Below are 20,258 nucleotides of genomic sequence, written 5' to 3' on the forward strand. Positions count from 1 at the left end.
GCATAAAACCAGAGATTGAAATGAGCACAGATAAAGTTCCTTAAGTCAAATATGGAATAGACAAGAGCTACTCCTTGCTCAACGAAATGGACTCAACACCGCATATTAAACGCCTAAGAATGTACCTGACTAGTAAGTATCTTAAAACCTATGGATTGCTATGTCTCCGAAAGAGAATCAAGCATGTGTACAGGGGCATAAACGCAGCAGTGATAGGATTGGAGAGGTTCGGTGAGCAAATGAAGACCCTTTGAAGTCATATTGCATGGTACCCATTACACGGGTCTTAACTCTCCAGGTTTAAGGTATTCTTCCTTCAGCTAAAACATGCATGTGGAACCCAAGTATGATCAACCATGTGAACGGGAGACGTGTTCAAATATGTCTCAGTTTTCCTCCCCTGGTACTCGGGTGCAACATTCCAGATGCTTTACTAACACTCTCCCCACTTGGAGAGTCAGCGCCTTTAACCTCCTGTTTGGCCCAGTTTGCAATTTCTGCGGAAGATGAACAGGAATAGCGAGAACCAATGAGAGACTAGCTGGAGGTGTCTGGACGGGCAAATTTAACTCTCATTTCCCACCAGGAAGAGGAAATAACCAAAGGCTCAGCGTGCCGTGCCGGAACCAGATTAGGGCCTGAAGCCATCCTGCGGTGTTGCGGCCAGGTCACAAGAAAGCGAGTTGAAGAAAGGAGCTCAGGGGCACTGTAATTCACAAACCTGCAGAGTTATAAATGACAGCTATCGTCCAAAAATAGACTGAAGTAAGGCTGCCAAGAGGACTTGAAAGCGGGGCAGAATTGCAGGAAACCGATTTCAGGAGGTAGACTGGAATTGCATTGAAAGCATAGGAAAAGAGGCAGAACGTCCACAATGATGCACTTGGCCAAAAAGGGCGTATGCGTTTTTTCCTGAATATATTCAGGAAAAAACGCATACGCCCTTTTTGGCCAACCAAGCAAGCTTGCAAAGGAAATCTGCACTACAATGAAGTCTCACTTCCCCCCGGTCAAAAGGGCCATCTGAAAAAAGTGTAAAATCCAGAAAGGCAACAGGCAATTGAGAACTGGGAGCCTTGTTATGCTGATGGGCGGGATGTAAATTGCCAACAGACACTTGGGAGAAGTGTATGGTGTTTCCTGAAACATCTAAAAAACAAAGCAACAGAGCCTAGGGCACTTCCACTTATGGTCCTATAGCTTAGGGAAATTAAAATCAAAAAGACACAGCCACCCCAAAGTTTGGGACGCCTCTGTTTACAAGAACCTCGTTTACAGTACAAGTTCAACATCGCAGAAAGTGAAAAATGGATAAAGAAGTTGTGGTATTCACTTACAAAGCAATATCACTCAGCAATGAAATCTATGTCATCAGGCCCTTAGCAGCACAATGAGTGGATTCAGGTATGATGATTCTAACTGAAATAAGTCACACAGAAAAAGAAACATCATAAGATATCAGTAATACACGGAATGGAAACTTGGCTACACAGGAACTGAATTACAGAACAGAACAGGGTCTCAAATTTAGAAAACCAACTTATGCTTGCTTAAGGGTAAAGGTGAGTTGGGGTGCTGCATAAAACCAGAGATTGAAATGAGCACAGATAAAGTTCCTTAAGCCAAATATGGAATAGACAAGAGCTACTCCTTGCTCAACGAAATGGACTCAACACCGCATATTAAACGCCTAAGAATGTATCTGACTTGTAAGTATCTTAAAACCTATGGATTGCTATGTCTCCGAAAGAGAATCAAGCATGTGTACAGGGGCATAAACGCAGCAGTGATAGGATTGGAGAGGTTCGGTGAGCAAATGAAGACCCTTTGAAGTCATATTGCATGGTACCCATTCCACGGGTTTCAACTACCCAGGTTTAAGGTATTCTTCCTTCAGCTAAAACATGCATATGGAACCTAGAGTATGATCAACCATTTGATCGGGAGACGTGCTCAAATATGTCTCAGTTTTCCTCCCCTGGTACTCGGGTGCAACATTCCAGACGCTTTACTAACACTCTCCCCACTTGGAGAGTCAGTCCCTTTAACCTCCTGTTTGGCCCAGTTTGCAATTTCTGCGGAAGATGAACAGGAATAGCGAGAACCAATGAGAGGCTAGCTGGAGGTGTCTGGACGGGCAAATTTAACTCTCATTTCCCACCAGGAAGAGGAATTAACCAAAGGCTCAGCGTGCCGGGCCGGAACCAGATTAGGGCCTGAAGCCATCCTGCGGTGTTGCGGCCAGGTCACAAGAAAGCGAGTTGAAGTAAGGAGCTCAGGGGCACTGTAACTCACAAACCTGCAGAGTTATAAATGACAGCTATCGTCCAAAAATAGACTGAAGTAAGGCTGCCAAGAGGACTTGAAAGCGGGGCAGAATTGCAGGAAACCGATTTCAGGAGGTAGACTGGAATTGCATTGAAAGCATAGGAAAAGAGGCAGAACGTCCACAATGATGCACTTGGCCAAAAAGGGCGTATGCGTTTTTTCCTGAATATATTCAGGAAAAAACGCATACGCCCTTTTTGGCAAACCAAGCAAGCTTGCAAAGGAAATCTGCACTACAATGAAGTCTCACTTCCCCCCGGTCAAAAGGGCCATCTGAAAAAAGTGTAAAATCCAGAAAGGCAGGACAGGCCATGGAGAACTGGGAGCCTTGTTATGCTGATGGGCGGGATGTAAATTGCCAACAGACACTCGGGAGAAGTGTATGGTGTTTCCTGAAACATCTAAAAAACAAAACAACAGAGCCTAGGGCACTGCCACTTATGGTCCTATAGCTTAGGGAAATTAAAATCAAAAAGACACAGCCACCCCAAAGTTTGGGACGCCTCTGTTTACAAGAACCTCGTTTACAGTACAAGTTCAACATCGCAGAAAGTGAAAAATGGATAAAGAAGTTGTGGTATTTACTTACAAAGCAATATCACTCAGCAATGAAATCTGTGTCATCAGGCCCTTAGCAGCACAATGAGTGGATTCAGGTATGATGATTCTAACTGAAATAAGTCACACAGAAAAAGAAACATCATAAGATATCAGTAATACACGGAATGTAAACTTGGCTACACAGGAACTGAATTACAGAACAGAACAGGGTCTCAAATTTAGAAAACCAACTTATGCTTGCTTAAGGGGAAAGGTGAGTTGGGGTGCTGCATAAAACCAGAGATTGAAATGAGCACAGATAAAGTTCCTTAAGTCAAATATGGAATAGACAAGAGCTACTCATTGCTCAACGAAATGGACTCAACACTGCATATTAAACGCCTAAGAATGTACCTGACTAGTAAGTATCTTAAAACCTATGGATTGCTATGTCTCCGAAAGAGAATCAAGCATGTGTACAGGGGCATAAACGCAGCAGTGATAGGATTGGAGAGGTTCGGTGAGCAAATGAAGACCCGTTGAAGTCATATTGCATGGTACCCATTACACGGGTCTTAACTCTCCAGGTTTAAGGTATTCTTCCTTCAGCTAAAACATGCATGTGGAACCCAAGTATGATCAACCATGTGAACGGGAGACGTGTTCAAATATGTCTCAGTTTTCCTCCCCTGGTACTCGGGTGCAACATTCCAGACGCTTTACTAACACTCTCCCCACTTGGAGAGTCAGCGCCTTTAACCTCCTGTTTGGCCCAGTTTGCAATTTCTGCGGAAGATGAACAGGAATAGCGAGAACCAATGAGAGACTAGCTGGAGGTGTCTGGACGGGCAAATTTAACTCTCATTTCCCACCAGGAAGAGGAAATAACCAAAGGCTCAGCGTGCCATGCCGGAACCAGATTAGGGCCTGAAGCCATCCTGCGGTGTTGCGGCCAGGTCACAAGAAAGCGAGTTGAAGAAAGGAGCTCAGGGGCACTGTAATTCACAAACCTGCAGAGTTATAAATGACAGCTATCGTCCAAAAATAGACTGAAGTAAGGCTGCCAAGAGGACTTGAAAGCGGGGCAGAATTGCAGGAAACCGATTTCAGGAGGTAGACTGGAATTGCATTGAAAGCATAGGAAAAGAGGCAGAACGTCCACAATGATGCACTTGGCCAAAAAGGGCGTATGCGTTTTTTCCTGAATATATTCAGGAAAAAACGCATACGCCCTTTTTGGCCAACCAAGCAAGCTTGCAAAGGAAATCTGCACTACAATGAAGTCTCACTCCCCCCGTCAAAAGGGCCATCTGAAAAAAGTGTAAAATCCAGAAAGGCAGGACAGGCCATGGAGAACTGGGAGCCTTGTTATGCTGATGGGCGGGATGTAAATTGCCAACAGACACTCGGGAGAAGTGTATGGTGTTTCCTGAAACATCTAAAACACAAAGCAACAGAGCCTAGGGCACTGCCACTTATGGTCCTATAGCTTAGGGAAATTAAAATCAAAAAGACACAGCCACCCCAAAGTTTGGGACGCCTCTGTTTACAAGAACCTCGTTTACAGTACAAGTTCAACATCGCAGAAAGTGTAAAATGGATAAAGAAGTTGTGGTATTTACTTACAAAGCAATATCACTCAGCAATGAAATCTATGTCATCAGGCCCTTAGCATCACAATGAGTGGATTCAGGTATGATGATTCTAACTGAAATAAGTCACACAGAAAAAGAAACATCATAAGATATCAGTAATACACGGAATGTAAACTTGGCTACACAGGAACTGAATTACAGAACAGAACAGGGTCTCAAATTTAGAAAACCAACTTATGCTTGCTTAAGGGTAAAGGTGAGTTGGGGTGCTGCATAAAACCAGAGATTGAAATGAGCACAGATAAAGTTCCTTAAGTCAAATATGGAATAGACAAGAGCTACTCCTTGCTCAACGAAATGGACTCAACACCGCATATTAACCGCCTAAGAATGTACCTGACTAGTAAGTATCGTAAAACCTATGGATTGCTATGTCTCCAAAAGAGAATCAAGCATGTGTACAGGGGCATAAACGCAGCAGTGATAGGATTGGAGAGGTTCGGTGAGCAAATGAAGACCCTTTGAAGTCATATTGCATGGTACCCATTACACGGGTCTCAACTCTCCATGTTTAAGGTATTCTTCCTTCAGCTAAAACATGCATGTGGAACCCAAGTATGATCAACCATGTGAACGGGAGACGTGTTCAAATATGTCTCAGTTTTCCTCCCCTGGTACTCGGGTGCAACATTCCAGACGCTTTACTAACACTCTCCCCACTTGGAGAGTCAGCGCCTTTAACCTCCTGTTTGGCCCAGTTTGCAATTTCTGCGGAAGATGAACAGGAATAGCGAGAACCAATGAGAGGCTAGCTGGAGGTGTCTGGACGGGCAAATTTAACTCTCATTTCCCACCAGGAAGAGGAAATAACCAAAGGCTCAGCGTGCCGTGCCGGAACCAGATTAGGGCCTGAAGCCATCCTGCGGTGTTGCGGCCAGCTCAAAAGAAAGCGAGTTGAAGAAAGGAGCTCAGGGGCACTGTAATTCACAAACCTGCAGAGTTATAAATGACAGCTATCGTCCAAAAATAGACTGAAGTAAGGCTGCCAAGAGGACTTGAAAGCGGGGCAGAATTGCAGGAAACCGATTTCAGGAGGTAGACTGGAATTGCATTGCAAGCATAGGAAAAGAGGCAGAACGTCCACAATGATGCACTTGGCCAAAAAGGGCGTATGCGTTTTTTCCTGAATATATTCAGGAAAAAACGCATACGCCCTTTTTGGCCAACCAAGCAAGCTTGCAAAGGAAATTTGCACTACAATGAAGTCTCACTTCCCCCCGGTCAAAAGGGCCATCTGAAAAAAGTGTAAAATCCAGAAAGGCAGGACAGGCCATGGAGAACTGGGAGCCTTGTTATGCTGATGGGCGGGATGTAAATTGCCAACAGACACTTGGGAGAAGTGTATGGTGTTTCCTGAAACATCTAAAACACAAAGCAACAGAGCCTAGGGCACTGCCACTTATGGTCCTATAGCTTAGGGAAATTAAAATCAAAAAGACACAGCCACCCCAAAGTTTGGAACGGCTCTGTTTACAAGAACATGGTTTACAGTACAAGTTCAACATCGCAGAAAGTGAAAAATGGATAAAGAAGTTGTGGTATTTACTTACAAAGCAATATCACTCAGCAATGAAATCTGTGTCATCAGGCCCTTAGCAGCACAATGAGTGGATTCAGGTATGATGATTCTAACTGAAATAAGTCACACAGAAAAGGAAACATCATAAGATATCAGTAATACACGGAATGTAAACTTGGCTACACAGGAACTGAATTACAGAACAGAACAGGGTCTCAAATTTAGAAAACCAACTTATGCTTGCTTAAGGGGAAAGGTGAGTTGGGGTGCTGCATAAAACCAGAGATTGAAATGAGCACAGATAAAGTTCCTTAAGTCAAATATGGAATAGACAAGAGCTACTCATTGCTCAACGAAATGGACTCAACACTGCATATTAAACGCCTAAGAATGTACCTGACTAGTAAGTATCTTAAAACCTATGGATTGCTATGTCTCCGAAAGAGAATCAAGCATGTGTACAGGGGCATAAACGCAGCAGTGATAGGATTGGAGAGGTTCGGTGAGCAAATGAAGACCCGTTGAAGTCATATTGCATGGTACCCATTACACGGGTCTTAACTCTCCAGGTTTAAGGTATTCTTCCTTCAGCTAAAACATGCATGTGGAACCCAAGTATGATCAACCATGTGAACGGGAGACGTGTTCAAATATGTCTCAGTTTTCCTCCCCTGGTACTCGGGTGCAACATTCCAGACGCTTTACTAACACTCTCCCCACTTGGAGAGTCAGCGCCTTTAACCTCCTGTTTGGCCCAGTTTGCAATTTCTGCGGAAGATGAACAGGAATAGCGAGAACCAATGAGAGACTAGCTGGAGGTGTCTGGACGGGCAAATTTAACTCTCATTTCCCACCAGGAAGAGGAAATAACCAAAGGCTCAGCGTGCCATGCCGGAACCAGATTAGGGCCTGAAGCCATCCTGCGGTGTTGCGGCCAGGTCACAAGAAAGCGAGTTGAAGAAAGGAGCTCAGGGGCACTGTAATTCACAAACCTGCAGAGTTATAAATGACAGCTATCGTCCAAAAATAGACTGAAGTAAGGCTGCCAAGAGGACTTGAAAGCGGGGCAGAATTGCAGGAAACCGATTTCAGGAGGTAGACTGGAATTGCATTGAAAGCATAGGAAAAGAGGCAGAACGTCCACAATGATGCACTTGGCCAAAAAGGGCGTATGCGTTTTTTCCTGAATATATTCAGGAAAAAACGCATACGCCCTTTTTGGCCAACCAAGCAAGCTTGCAAAGGAAATCTGCACTACAATGAAGTCTCACTCCCCCCCGTCAAAAGGGCCATCTGAAAAAAGTGTAAAATCCAGAAAGGCAGGACAGGCCATGGAGAACTGGGAGCCTTGTTATGCTGATGGGCGGGATGTAAATTGCCAACAGACACTCGGGAGAAGTGTATGGTGTTTCCTGAAACATCTAAAACACAAAGCAACAGAGCCTAGGGCACTGCCACTTATGGTCCTATAGCTTAGGGAAATTAAAATCAAAAAGACACAGCCACCCCAAAGTTTGGGACGCCTCTGTTTACAAGAACCTCGTTTACAGTACAAGTTCAACATCGCAGAAAGTGTAAAATGGATAAAGAAGTTGTGGTATTTACTTACAAAGCAATATTACTCAGCAATGAAATCTATGTCATCAGGCCCTTAGCATCACAATGAGTGGATTCAGGTATGATGATTCTAACTGAAATAAGTCACACAGAAAAAGAAACATCATAAGATATCAGTAATACACGGAATGTAAACTTGGCTACACAGGAACTGAATTACAGAACAGAACAGGGTCTCAAATTTAGAAAACCAACTTATGCTTGCTTAAGGGTAAAGGTGAGTTGGGGTGCTGCATAAAACCAGAGATTGAAATGAGCACAGTAAAGTTCCTTAAGTCAAATATGGAATAGACAAGAGCTACTCCTTGCTCAACGAAATGGACTCAACACCGCATATTAACCGCCTAAGAATGTACCTGACTAGTAAGTATCGTAAAACCTATGGATTGCTATGTCTCCAAAAGAGAATCAAGCATGTGTACAGGGGCATAAACGCAGCAGTGATAGGATTGGAGAGGTTCGGTGAGCAAATGAAGACCCTTTGAAGTCATATTGCATGGTACCCATTACACGGGTCTCAACTCTCCAGGTTTAAGGTATTCTTCCTTCAGCTAAAACATGCATGTGGAACCCAAGTATGATCAACCATGTGAACGGGAGACGTGTTCAAATATGTCTCAGTTTTCCTCCCCTGGTACTCGGGTGCAACATTCCAGACGCTTTACTAACACTCTCCCCACTTGGAGAGTCAGCGCCTTTAACCTCCTGTTTGGCCCAGTTTGCAATTTCTGCGGAAGATGAACAGGAATAGCGAGAACCAATGAGAGGCTAGCTGGAGGTGTCTGGACGGGCAAATTTAACTCTCATTTCCCACCAGGAAGAGGAAATAACCAAAGGCTCAGCGTGCCGTACCGGAACCAGATTAGGGCCTGAAGCCATTCTGCGGTGTTGCGGCCAGGTCACAAGAAAGCGAGTTGAAGAAAGGAGCTCAGGGGCACTGTAATTCACAAACCTGCAGAGTTATAAATGACAGCTATCGTCCAAAAATAGACTGAAGTAAGGCTGCCAAGAGGACTTGAAAGCGGGGCAGAATTGCAGGAAACCGATTTCAGGAGGTAGACTGGAATTGCATTGAAAACATAGGAAAAGAGGCAGAACGTCCACAATGATGCACTTGGCCAAAAAGGGCGTATGCGTTTTTTCCTGAATATATTCAGGAAAAAACGCATACGCCCTTTTTGGCCAACCAAGCAAGCTTGCAAAGGAAATCTGCACTACAATGAAGTCTCACTTCCCCCCGGTCAAAAGGGCCATCTGAAAAAAGTGTAAAATCCAGAAAGGCAGGACAGGCCATGGAGAACTGGGAGCCTTGTTATGCTGATGCGCGGGATGTAAATTCCCAACAACCACTCGGGAGAAGTGTATGGTGTTTCCTGAAACATCTAAAAAACAAAGCAACAGAACCTAGGGCACTTCCACTTATGGTCCTATAGCTTAGGGAAATTAAAATCAAAAAGACACAGCCACCCCAAAGTTTGGAACGGCTCTGTTTACAAGAACCTCGTTTACAGTACAAGTTCAACATCGCAGAAAGTGAAAAATGGATAAAGAACTTGTGGTATTTACTTACAAAGCAATATCACTCAGCAATGAAATCTGTGTCATCAGGCCCTTAGCAGCACAATGAGTGGATTCAGGTATGATGATTCTAACTGAAGTAAGTCACACAGAAAAAGAAACATCATAAGATATCAGTAATACATGGAATGTAAACTTGGCTACACAGGAACTGAATTACAGAACAGAACAGGGACTCAAATTTAGAAAACCAACTTATGCTTGCTTAAGGGTAAAGGTGAGTTGGGTTGCTGCATAAAACCAGAGATTGAAATGAGCACAGATAAAGTTCCTTAAGCCAAATATGGAATAGACAAGAGCTACTCCTTGCTCAACGAAATGGACTCAACACCGCATATTAAACGCCTAAGAATGTACCTGACTAGTAAGTATCTTAAAACCTATGGATTGCTATGTCTCCGAAAGAGAATCAAGCATGTGTACAGGGGCATAAACGCAGCAGTGATAGGATTGGAGAGGTTCGGTGAGCAAATGAAGACCCTTTGAAGTCATATTGCATGGTACCCATTCCACGGGTTTCAACTACCCAGGTTTAAGGTATTCTTCCTTCAGCTAAAACATGCATGTGGAACCTAGAGTATGATCAACCATGTGATCGGGAGACGTGTTCAAATATGTCTCAGTTTTCGTACCCTGGTACTCGGGTGCAACATTCCAGACGCTTTACTAACACTCTCCCGACTTGGAGAGTCAGTCCCTTTAACCTCCTGTTTGGCCCAGTTTGCAATTTCTGCGGAAGATGAACAGAAATAGCGAGAACCAATGAGAGGCTAGCTGGAGGTGTCTGGACGGGCAAATTTAACTCTCATTTCCCACCAGGAAGAGGAAATAACCAAAGGCTCAGCGTGCCGTGCCGGAACCAGATTAGGGCCTGAAGCCATCCTGCGGTGTTGCGGCCAGCTCAAAAGAAAGCGAGTTGAAGAAAGGAGCTCAGGGGCACTGTAATTCACAAACCTGCAGAGTTATAAATGACAGCTATCGTCCAAAAATAGACTGAAGTAAGGCTGCCAAGAGGACTTGAAAGCGGGGCAGAATTGCAGGAAACCGATTTCAGGAGGTAGACTGGAATTGCATTGAAAGCATAGGAAAAGAGGCAGAACGTCCACAATGATGCACTTGGCCAAAAAGGGCGTATGCGTTTTTTCCTGAATATATTCAGGAAAAAACGCATACGCCCTTTTTGGCCAACCAAGCAAGCTTGCAAAGGAAATCTGCACTACAATGAAGTCTCACTTCTCCCCGGTCAAAAGGGCCATCTGAAAAAAGTGTAAAATCCAGAAAGGCAGGACAGGCCATGGAGAACAGGGAGCCTTGTTATGCTGATGGGCGGGATGTAAATTGCCAACAACCACTCGGGAGAAGTGTATGGTGTTTCCTGAAACATCTAAAAAACAAAGCAACAGAACCTAGGGCACTTCCACTTATGGTCCTATAGCTTAGGGAAATTAAAATCAAAAAGACACAGCCACCCCAAAGTTTGGGACGCCTCCGTTTACAAGAACCTCGTTTACCCTACAAGTTCAATATCACAGAAAGTGAAAAATGGATAAAGAACTTGTGGTACTTACGTACAATGCAGTATCACTCAGCAATGAAATCTATGTCAAGAGGCCCATAGCAGCATAATGAGTGGATTCAGGTACGATGATTCTAACTGAAATAAGTCACACAGAAAAAGAAACATCATAAGATATCAGTAATACACGGAATGTAAACTTGGCTACACAGGAACTGAATTACAGAACAGAACAGGGTCTCAAATTTAGAAAACCAACTTATGCTTGCTTAAGGGGAAAGGTGAGTTGGGGTGCTGCATAAAACCAGAGATTGAAATGAGCACAGATAAAGTTCCTTAAGCCAAATATGGAATAGACAAGAGCTACTCCTTGCTCAACGAAATGGACTCAACACCCCATATTAAACGCCTAAGAATGTACCTGACTAGCAAGTATCTTAAAACCTATGGATTGCTATGTCTCCAAAAGAGAATCAAGCGTGTGTACAGGGGCATAAACGCAGCAGTAATAGGATTGGAGAGGTTCGGTGAGCAAATGAAGACCCTTTGAAGTCATATTGCATGGTACCCATTACACGGGTCTCAACTCTCCAGGTTTAAGGTATTCTTCCTTCAGCTAAAACATGCATGTGGAACCCAGAGTATGATCAACCATGTGAACGGGAGACGTGTTCAAATATGTCTCAGTTTTCCTCCCCTGGTACTCGGGTGCAACATTCCAGACGCTTTACTAACACTCTTCCGACTTGGAGAGTCAGTCCCTTTAACCTGCTGTTTGGCACAGTTTGCAATTTCTGCGGAAGATGAACAGGAATAGCGAGAACCAATGAGAGACTAGCTGGAGGTGTCTGGACGGGCAAATTTAACTCTCATTTCCCACCAGGAAGAGGAATTAACCAAAGGCTCAGCATGCCGTGCCGGAACCAGATTAGGGCCTGAAGCCATCCTGCGGTGTTGCGGCCAGGTCACAAGAAAGCGAGTTGAAGAAAGGAGCTCAGGGGCACTGTAATTCACAAACCTGCAGAGTTATAAATGACAGCTATCGTCCAAAAATAGACGGAAGTAAGGCTGCCAAGAGGACTTGAAAGCGGGGCAGAATTGCAGGAAACCGATTTCAGGAGGTAGACTGGAATTGCATTGCAAGCATAGGAAAAGAGGCAGAACGTCCACAATGATGCACTTGGCCAAAAAGGGCGTATGCGTTTTTTCCTGAATATATTCATGAAAAAACGCATACGCTCTTTTTGGCCAAGCAAGCAAGCTTGCAAAGGAAATCTGCACTACAATGAAGTCTCACTTCCCCCCGGTCAAAAGGGCCATCTGAAAAAAGTGTAAAATCCAGAAAGGCAGGACAGGCCATGGAGAACTGGGAGCCTTGTTATGCTGATGGGCGGGATGTAAATTGCCAACAACCACTCGGGAGAAGTGTATGGTGTTTCCTGAAACATCTAAAAAACAAAGCAACAGAGCCTAGGGCACTTCCACTTATAGTCCTATAGCTTAGGGAAATTAAAATCAAAAAGACACAGCCACCCCAAAGTTTGGGACGCCTCCGTTTACAAGAACCTCGTTTACTATACAAGTTCAATATCACAGAAACTGAAAAAAGGATAAAGAACTTGTGGTACTTACGTACAATGCAGTATCACTCAGCAATGAAATCTATGACATCAGGCCCATAGCAGCATAATGAGTGGATTCAGGTACGATGATTCTAACTGAAATAAGTCACACAGAAAAAGAAACATCATAAGATATCAGTAATACACGGAATGTAAACTTGGCTACACAGGAACTGAATTACAGAACAGAACAGGGTCTCAAATTGAGAAAACCAACTTATGCTTGCTTAAGGGGAAAGGTGAGTTGGGGTGCTGCATAAAACCAGAGATTGAAATGAGCACAGATAAAGTTCCTTAAGCCAAATATGGAATAGACAAGAGCTACTCCTTGCTCAACGAAATGGACTCAACACCCCATATTAAACGCCTAAGAATGTACCTGACTAGTAAGTAGCTTAAAACCTATGGATTGTTATGTCTCCAAAAGAGAATCAAGCGTGTGTACAGGGGCATAAACGCAGCAGTGATAGGATTGGAGAGGTTCGGTGAGCAAATGAAGACCCTTTGAAGTCATATTGCATGGTACCCATTCCACGGGTCTCAACTCTCCAGGTTTAAGGTATTCTTCCTTCAGCTAAAACATGCATGTGGAACCCAAGTATGATCAACCATGTGAACGGGAGACGTGTTCAAATATGTCTCAGTTTTCCTCCCCTGGTACTCGGGTGCAACATTCCAGACGCTTTACTAACACTCTCCCCACTTGGAGAGTCAGCGCCTTTAACCTCCTGTTTGGCCCAGTTTGCAATTTCTGCGGAAGATGAACAGGAATAGCGAGAACCAATGAGAGGCTAGCTGGAGGTGTCTGGACGGGCAAATTTAACTCTCATTTCCCACTAGGAAGAGGAAATAACCAAAGGCTCAGCGTGCCGTACTGGAACCAGATTAGGGCCTGAAGCCATCCTGCGGTGTTGCGGCCAGGTCACAAGAAAGCGAGTTGAAGAAAGGAGCTCAGGGGCACTGTAATTCACAAACCTGCAGAGTTATAAATGACAGCTATCGTCCAAAAATAGACGGAAGTAAGGCTGCCAAGAGGACTTGAAAGCGGGGCAGAATTGCAGGAAACCGATTTCAGGAGGTAGACTGGAATTGCATTGAAAGCATAGGAAAAGAGGCAGAACGTCCACAATGATGCACTTGGCCAAAAAGGGCATATGCGTTTTTTCCTGAATATATTCAGGAAAAAACGCATATGCCCTTTTTGGCCAACCAAGCAAGCTTGCAAAGGAAATCTGCACTACAATGAAGTCTCACTTCCCCCCGGTCAAAAGGGCCATCTGAAAAAACTGTAAAATCCAGAAAGACAAGACAGGCCATGGAGAACTGGGAGCCTTGTTATGCTGATGGGTGGGATGTAAATTGCCAACAACCACTCGGGAGAAGTGTATGGTGTTTCCTGAAACATCTAAAAAACAAAGCAACAGAACCTAGGGCACTTCTACTTATGGTCCTATAGCTTAGGGAAATTAAAATCAAAAAGACACAGCCACCCCAAAGTTTGGAACGGCTCTGTTTACAAGAACCTCGTTTACAGTACAAGTTCAACATCGCAGAAAGTGAAAAATGGATAAAGAAGTTGTGGTATTTACTTAAAAAGCAATATCACTCAGCAATGAAATCTGTGTCATCAGGCCCTTAGCAGCACAATGAGTGGATTCAGGTATGATGATTCTAACTGAAGTAAGTCACACAGAAAAAGAAACATCATAAGATATCAGTAATACACGGAATGTAAACTTGGCTACACAGGAACTGAATTACAGAACAGAACAGGGACTCAAATTTAGAAAACCAACTTATGCTTGCTTAAGGGTAAAGGTGAGTTGGGGTGCTGCATAAAACCAGAGATTGAAATGAGCACAGATAAAGTTCCTTAAGCCAAATATGGAATAGACAAGAGCTACTCCTTGCTCAACGAAATGGACTCAACACCGCATATTAAACGCCTAAGAATGTACCTGACTAGTAAATATCTTAAAACCTATGGATTGCTATGTCTCCGAAAGAGAATCAAGCGTGTGTACAGGGGCATAAACGCAGCAGTGATAGGATTGGAGAGGTTCGGTGAGCAAATGAAGACCCTTTGAAGTCATATTGCATGGTACCCATTCCACGGGTTTCAACTACCCAGGTTTAAGGTATTCTTCCTTCAGCTAAAACATGCATGTGGAACCTAGAGTATGATCAACCATGTGATCGGGAGACGTGTTCAAATATGTCTCAGTTTTCGTACCCTGGTACTCGGGTGCAACATTCCAGACGCTTTACTAACACTCTCCCGACTTGGAGAGTCAGTCCCTTTAACCTCCTGTTTGGCACAGTTTGCAATTTCTGCTTAAGATGAACAGAAATAGCGAGAACCAATGAGAGGCTAGCTGGAGGTGTCTGGACGGGCAAATTTAACTCTCATTTCCCACCAGGAAGAGGAAATAACCAAAGGCTCAGCGTGCCGTGCCGGAACCAGATTAGGGCCTGAAGCCATCCTGCGGTGTTGCGGCCAGCTCAAAAGAAAGCGAGTTGAAGAAAGGAGCTCAGGGGCACTGTAATTCACAAACCTGCAGAGTTATAAATGACAGCTATCGTCCAAAAATAGACTGAAGTAAGGCTGCCAAGAGGACTTGAAAACAGGGCAGAATTGGAGGAAACAGATTTCAGGAGGTAGACTGGAATTGCATTGAAAGCATAGGAAAAGAGGCAGAACGTCCACAATGATGCACTTGGCCAAAAAGGGCGTATGCGTTTTTTCCTGAATATATTCAGGAAAAAACGCATACGCCCTTTTTGGCCAAACAAGCAAGCTTGCAAAGGAAATCTGCACTACAATGAAGTCTCACTTCCCCCCGGGCAAAAGGGCCATCTGAAAAAAGTGTAAAATCCAGAAAGGCAGGACAGGCCATGGAGAACTGGGAGCCTTGTTATGCTGATGGGCGGGATGTAAATTGCCAACAACCACTTGGGAGAAGTGTATGGTGTTTCCTGAAACATCTAAAAAACAAAGCAACAGAGCCTAGGGCACTTCCACTTATGGTCCTATAGCTTAGGGAAATTAAAATCAAAAAGACACAGCCACCCCAAAGTTTGGGACGCCTCCGTTTACAAGAACCTCGTTTACCATACAAGTTCAATATCACAGAAAGTGAAAAATGGATAAAGAACTTGTGGTACTTACGTACAATGCAGTATCACTCAGCAATGAAATCTATGTCATCAGGCCCATAGCAGCATAATGAGTGGATTCAGGTACGATGATTCTAACTGAAATAAGTCACACAGAAAAAGAAACATCATAAGATATCAGTAATACACGGAATGTAAACTTGGCTACACAGGAACTGAATTACAGAACAGAACAGGGTCTCAAATTTAGAAAACCAACTTATGCTTGCTTAAGGGGAAAGGTGAGTTGGGGTGCTGCATAAAACCAGAGATTGAAATGAGCACAGATAAAGTTCCTTAAGCCAAATATGGAATAGACAAGAGCTACTCCTTGCTCAACGAAATGGACTCAACACCGCATATTAAACGCCTAAGAATGTACCTGACTTGTAAGTATCTTAAAACCTATGGATTGCTATGTCTCCGAAAGAGAATCAAGCATGTGTACAGGGGCATAAACGCAGCAGTGATAGGATTGGAAAGGTTCGGTGAGCAAATGAAGACCCTTTGAAGTCATATTGCATGGTACCCATTACACGGGTCTCAACTCTCCAGGTTTAAGGTATTCTTCCTTCAGCTAAAACATGCATGTGGAACCCAGAGTATGATCAACCATGTGAACGGGAGACGTGTTCAAATATGTCTCAGTTTTCCTCCCCTGGTACTCGGGTGCAACATTCCAGACGCTTTACTAACACTCTTCCGACTTGGAGAGTCAGTCCCTTTAACCTCCTGTTTGGCACAGTTTGCAATTTCTGCGGAAGATGAACAGGAATAGCGAGAACCAATGAGAGACTAGCTGGAGGTGTCTGGACGTGCAAATTTAACTCTCATTTCCCACCAGGAAGAGGAATTAACCAAAGGCTCAGCATGCCGTGCCGGAACCAGATTAGGGCCTGAAGCCATCCTGCGGTGTTGCGGCCAGGTCACAAGAAAGCGAGTTGAAGAAAGGAGCTCAGGGGCACTGTAATTCACAAACCTGCAGAGTTATAAATGACAGCTATCGTCCAAAAATAGACTGAAGTAAGGCTGCCAAGAGGACTTGAAAGCGGGGCAGAATTGCAGGAAACCGATTTCAGGAGGTAGACTGGAATTGCATTGCAAGCATAGGAAAAGAGGCAGAACGTCCACAATGATGCACTTGGCCAAAAAGGGCGTATGCGTTTTTTCCTGAATATATTCAGGAAAAAACGCATACGCACTTTTTGGCCAACCAAGCAAGCTTGCAAAGGAAATCTGCACTACAATGAAGTCTCACTTCCCCCCGGTCAAAAGGGCCATCTGAAAAAAGTGTAAAATCCAGAAAGGCAGGACAGGCCATGGAGAACTGGGAGCCTTGTTATGCTGATGGGCGGGATGTAAATTGCCAACAACCACTCGGGAGAAGTGTATGGTGTTTCCTGAAACATCTAAAAAACAAAGCAACAGAACCTAGGGCACTTCCACTTATGGTCCTATAGCTTAGGGAAATTAAAATCAAAAAGACACAGCCACCCCAAAGTTTGGGACGCCTCCGTTTACAAGAACCTCGTTTACCATACAAGTTCAATATCACAGAAAGTGAAAAATGGATAAAGAACTTGTGGTACTTACGTACAATGCAGTATCACTCAGCAATGAAATCTATGTCATCAGGCCCATAGCAGCATAATGAGTGGATTCAGGTACTATGATTCTAACTGAAATAAGTCACACAGAAAAAGAAACATCATAAGATATCAGTAATACACGGAATGTAAACTTGGCTACACAGGAACTGAATTACAGAACAGAACAGGGTCTCAAATTTAGAAAACCAACTTATGCTTGCTTAAGGGGAAAGGTGAGTTGGTGTGCTGCATAAAACCAGAGATTGAAATGAGCACAGATAAAGTTCCTTAAGCCAAATATGGAATAGACAAGAGCTACTCCTTGCTCAACGAAATGGACTCAACACCGCATATTAAACGCCTAAGAATGTACCTGACTTGTAAGTATCTTAAAACCTATGGATTGCTATGTCTCCGAAAGAGAATCAAGCATGTGTACAGGGGCATAAACACAGCAGTGATAGGATTGGGGAGGTTCGGTGAGCAAATGAAGACCCTTTGAAGTCACATTGCATGGTACCCATTACACGGGTCTCAACTCTCCAGGTTTAAGGTATTCTTCCTTCAGCTAAAACATGCATGTGGAACCCAGAGTATGATCAACCATGTGAACGGGAGACGTGTTCAAATATGTCTCAGTTTTCCTCCCCTGGTACTCGGGTGCAACATTCCAGACGCTTTACTAACACTCTTCCGACTTGGAGAGTCAGTCCCTTTAACCTCCTGTTTGGCACAGTTTGCAATTTCTGCGGAAGATGAACAGGAATAGCGAGAACCAATGAGAGACTAGCTGGAGGTGTCTGGACGGGCAAATTTAACTCTCATTTCCCACCAGGAAGAGGAATTAACCAAAGGCTCAGCATGCCGTGCCGGAACCAGATTAGGGCCTGAAGCCATCCTGCGGTGTTGCGGCCAGGTCACAAGAAAGCGAGTTGAAGAAAGGAGCTCAGGGACACTGTAATTCACAAACCTGCAGAGTTATAAATGACAGCTATCGTCCAAAAATAGACTGAAGTAAGGCTGCCAAGAGGACTTGAAAGCGGGGCAGAATTGCAGGAAACCGATTTCAGGAGGTAGACTGGAATTGCATTGCAAGCATAGGAAAAGAGGCAGAACGTCCACAATGATGCACTTGGCCAAAAAGGGCGTATGCGTTTTTTCCTGAATATATTCAGGAAAAAACGCATACGCCCTTTTTGGCCAAACAAGCAAGCTTGCAAAGGAAATCTGCACTACAATGAAGTCTCACTTCCCCCCGGTCAAAAGGGCCATCTGAAAAAAGTGTAAAATCCAGAAAGGCAGGACAGGCCATGGAGAACTGGGAGCCTTGTTATGCTGATGGGCGGGATGTTAATTGCCAACAACCACTCTGGAGAAGTGTATGGTGTTTCCTGAAACATCTAAAAAACAAAGCAACAGAACCTAGGGCACTTCCACTTATGGTCCTATAGCTTAGGGAAATTAAAATCAAAAAGACACAGCCACCCCAAAATTTGGGACGCCTCCGTTTACAAGAACCTCGTTTACCATACAAGTTCAATATCACAGAAAGTGAAAAATGGATAAAGAACTTGTGGTACTTACGTACAATGCAGTATCACTCAGCAATGAAATCTATGTCATCAGGCCCATAGCAGCATAATGAGTGGATTCAGCTACGATGATTCTAACTGAAATAAGTCACACAGAAAAAGAAACATCATAAGATATCAGTAATACACGGAATGTAAACTTGGCTACACAGGAACTGAATTACAGAACAGAACAGGGTCTCAAATTTAGAAAACCAACTTATGCTTGCTTAAGGGGAAAGGTGAGTTGGGGTGCTGCATAAAACCAGAGATTGAAATGAGCACAGATAAAGTTCCTTAAGCCAAATATGGAATAGACAAGAGCTACTCCTTGCTCAACGAAATGGACCCAACACCCCATATTAAACGCCTAAGAATGTACCTGACTAGTAAGTATCATAAAACCTATGGATTGCTATGTCTCCAAAAGAGAATCAAGCGTGTGTACAGGGGCATAAACGCAGCAGTGATAGGATTGGAGAGGTTCGGTGAGCAAATGAAGACCCTTTGAAGTCATATTGCATGGTACCCATTCCACGGGTCTCAACTCTCCAGGTTTAAAGTATTCTTCCTTCAGCTAAAACATGCATGTGGAACCCAGAGTATGATCAACCATGTGAACGGGAGACGTGTTCAAATATGTCTCAGTTTTCCTCCCCTGGTACTCGGGTGCAACATTCCAGACGCTTTACTAACACTCTTCCGACTTGGAGAGTCAGTCCCTTTAACCTCCTGTTTGGCACAGTTTGCAATTTCTGCGGAAGATGAACAGGAATAGCGAGAACCAATGAGAGACTAGCTGGAGGTGTCTGGACGGGCAAATTTAACTCTCATTTCCCACCAGGAAGAGGAAATAACCAAAGGCTCAGCGTGCCGTGCCGGAACCAGATTAGGGCCTGAAGCCATCCTGCGGTGTTGCGGCCAGGTCACAAGAAAGCGAGTTGAAGAAAGGAGCTCAGGGGCACTGTAATTCACAAACCTGCAGAGTTATAAATGACAGCTATCGTCCAAAAATAGACTGAAGTAAGGCTGCCAAGAGGACTTGAAAGCGGGGCAGAATTGCAGGAAACCGATTTCAGGAGGTAGACTGGAATTGCATTGCAAGCATAGGAAAAGAGGCAGAACGTCCACAATGATGCACTTGGCCAAAAAGGGCGTATGCGTTTTTTCCTGAATATATTCAGGAAAAAACGCATACGCCCTTTTTGGCCAACCAAGCAAGCTTGCAAAGGAAATCTGCACTACAATGAAGTGTCACTTTCCCCCGGTCAAAAGGGCCATCTGAAAAAAGTGTAAAATCCAGAAAGGCAGGACAGGCCATGGAGAACTGGGAGCCTTGTTATGCTGATGGGCGGGATGTAAATTGCCAACAACCACTCGGGAGAAGTGTATGGTGTTTCCTGAAACATCTAAAAAACAAAGCAACAGAACCTAGGGCACTTCCACTTATGGTCCTATAGCTTAGGGAAATTAAAATCAAAAAGACACAGCCACCCCAAAGTTTGGGACGCCTCCGTTTACAAGAACCTCGTTTACCATACAAGTTCAATATCACAGAAAGTGAAAA

General features: G+C 44.0%; 1 long non-coding RNA gene across 4 annotated transcripts in view; it reads right to left on the bottom strand.

The window, feature by feature from the left end:
- Positions 1–20,258, bottom strand: part of LOC307181405 — a 205,826-nt gene that overhangs the window by 166,540 nt on the left and 19,028 nt on the right. For 3 of the 4 annotated variants that reach the window (XR_013826684.1, XR_013826685.1, XR_013826686.1), the window contains exon 2: positions 13,965–14,050. This is a non-coding gene — a long non-coding RNA (uncharacterized lncRNA). Of the gene's footprint in view, positions 1–7,648; positions 7,730–13,964; positions 14,051–20,258 lie in introns of those variants that run through there. The other variant, XR_013826687.1, reaches the window with a different exon arrangement.

This window comes from Stenella coeruleoalba, assembly GCF_951394435.1.
Source record: "Stenella coeruleoalba genome assembly, contig: scaffold_250, whole genome shotgun sequence".
Lineage (NCBI taxonomy): Eukaryota > Metazoa > Chordata > Mammalia > Artiodactyla > Delphinidae > Stenella > Stenella coeruleoalba.